Here is a 3079-nt window from a genome sequence, read left to right as displayed (position 1 = left end):
ATACTGAGCATCTTTCTCTTTGACACCATGTCTGATATCCCACGTGATCTGTCAAATACTAATGCATGAAAATCCTAACCTCAAAAAAATCACCCGATACTTCCCGACCTAATACTAAAACAATGTAACAGTTAAGGGAACGTTTTGTCTTTTGGCTGGCTTTGTCAGCCGCCACACGGACATCAAATAAGCCATTCATTGTCAAATCTCTACCAGAGTTGATGGGCGAGAAGTAGCGATTGCTGAAAGATCCCAAGACCGTCAAAACAAGCGTTTATACCGACCTTTCGGCCTGACTAGGAGATGTGCTGCGATTGGTAGGCGTGTGCATACGATTTGGCGCTGACTACGAGATCGCTTTCATATATCCATATGAAATTTAAACCAGCCAAATATTTGTTTATCATGCTGTGACGACCTTGAAAGTATTGCTTTTTGACGAGTCAACGTAGCTCGTCTACCAAATCATTCGCAGTCGTATTTTGATTCTAAGAGAAATTAACGCAGTTAAATATTTTAATAAGTGATGTGACAGATTCATTACTTGGTATTTTATTCCCATTTGATAGCAACCCTAAAACTTAAAAACATGTATCGAGAGTTTCACGACCCTACCGTATGTTATCAAGAGCTCATTAATATATGAATGCACAAACCAAACAATTCGCACAAAAACCGGTTCTACGATATCGGAATTAACCCTTATTTTAAGTGGGTCCAACCTGGCCCAGTAGAGAGTCCAACAAGGAAACTGATGGCCAACGGAGTTCAACTAGGCAACATGACTCCCTCATCACAACTAAGTGGCCACGGCAAACGTGATTTCTTCCATTGAACTGCAGCGGACTATCGAGCAAAATCGAAAAGATACTTGAGTTTATGAACGTCGAGAAATCAAGCTTAACAGCCGCTCAGATCTTCTCAGCTGTGCAGATTTCAACGCCTTGAGTAAAGATTGCGAGCGGGATAGGGGTTGTGACCTAGCCTTAATTTTAGACTATCAAAGCTATCCGGTCAGGTGATGTTGAGCTCTAAGTACTTAATATATAATGGCCCACCATTATCTATTCCCACACCACCCGAACATAGGTGTGGTACATAGTGGTGAGATCCAATTGATATTTGGCGACTTTAATGCGCACCACGATCTTGGGCATTCCTCACACCGTATGTGAATGGAGCTGGCAGAACAGATAGACATTCTGCACAATAAACGACGAAGCCCATACTAGAATTATGGGTACCTGTATAATAATCGCTAGTGGCGATCTGATAAATAGCTGGTGATCTAGTCTAGCTCTCACATCAGATCATCTAAGAATTCCCTTAGAGCTCCTAAACCTCACTACCCATTTCTACGTCTTTGGCGAACGTCAATTTCAAAGGTGATCGCAGCTACTATTACTCGCTTCATATCAGTTGGAATACATAGTGAAATACGAAAAAATTTTCCAGCTGAAACAGCAGTCTTAGGAAATCAACGAGACACTTTTGCCAAAGGGAGGAATTTATAGATTCGACAACTGGTAGACCAGCATGAACGTACGAAATCGGTGGCTCACCTGAAGCCATGCATTCCCTCCAACGAAGTTGGCATGGTTTGAAATAAAGTTAAGTCCTTGTCCAACCCCAGAACGGTGGTGCATTCTCGCACCCGAAGAAGTACGCGAGCTACTTTAACCGTCAATTTATACTACACAATTCGGTATACAAGGTGACAAGATGTGTTATCCGACAGTTGCGCAAAATGTCACCGTTGAAGAGTTTCTGAGTGCTATCACCAAATCAAAGGCATCAGCCGGAATAAATAAGCTAATGATAAAAAACCTAGGCTCGATGGGAGTAAACTTCGATTAACAAAACGAGAGAAACCAGCCATTCACTCACCATCTTAGCCTAGATAAACCCATAGAATTTAGCGTCATAGACGCCTATATAGCTCGTGGTCTTAACTAGAAAACGTCCTAGAGGACAACGAACAAGCAACGCTCCCTACAGTACTAAAGAAGTCGACATGAGCGGTCGTCAATCGTCAGTACTATTTCGAGTATGTTGGTGGTGTCTACTCTTTAATCCCTTTATTTCGAAACTCCCACAACCACCAGAGTAGTTTCTATAACCACATACATTGATGATTTATGATAACGATGTCGGGCAATAAAATTGATGGCATGTACTTAAGTGAAGTGAACGCCTATTTCGCTTTCTCGCTTCTTCGTTGCAATAAGCCTAAAACTTTCCCCTGCCAAATCCTAGAGACCTGGCTGGCAACATACTAAGCAATCGGTCGGCTGGTTTTCAACTACGTCGCCCCAATATGATGGGCTACAGACCTGTCAAAGCACCGCACTTCTGACTTTAACTGGGTGTCCTCCATCGAACATTTACACAGTGAGCACCGCATGATTCCTGTAAAGAAGCAGTTTCTTATCTTCTCTCGAAGCAATTTCTTATCGAATACTTCCGCGGAAACCATCCCTTCTTAGAGGCGGAGCCGCCTCCCAGGAACATCAGGAAAATATTACTTTAACACGGTAATGAAATCGAACAATACACTAACCGCCTTTCTCCGTACTTGGAGGCCAACATCACCCTTTGCAGAACAAGAGATCCAATTGCCGTGAATCAAGAGTGACCCGAGAGCAACTTCGTTCAGGGTTCAGTAACATATTAACCTCTTTCTTATTCAGAATTGACCACACAATACAAAAGTTATATCCTGCGCCCTACGATTCCCTATATGACACTAATCACATTTTTACAAGCAAAATGAAACTAACTCACTTAACATCTTTCTCCAGCTGGTTTGCTGGGCCTACCATTAAGTGATTTCGATGACAGCTTACATATTATTCTCCCCAAACAGGGTAATCTAATATATCTACAATAACAATCCTGCAGTCGTATTGGACTACTAAATGTCATGCGTCAATATACTTTAAATTTTTCTAATCGTGAACCACAAGCCTGGGACATGATCCTTCTTACTGGCCAATATACGACCAGTATATCGATTAGCTAAATGAATGTCTCAATCTTCAAAGCACTCAGAGTAATTTGTTAGAGTTAAAGTGCTATA

The sequence above is a fragment of the Bactrocera latifrons genome, unplaced genomic scaffold, assembly GCF_001853355.1.
Source record: "Bactrocera latifrons isolate USDA-ARS-PBARC rearing strain unplaced genomic scaffold, ASM185335v1 scaffold_153, whole genome shotgun sequence".
In the NCBI taxonomy this organism is placed as follows: Eukaryota; Metazoa; Arthropoda; class Insecta; order Diptera; family Tephritidae; genus Bactrocera; species Bactrocera latifrons.
Note: the sequence above shows the minus strand (reverse complement) of the source record.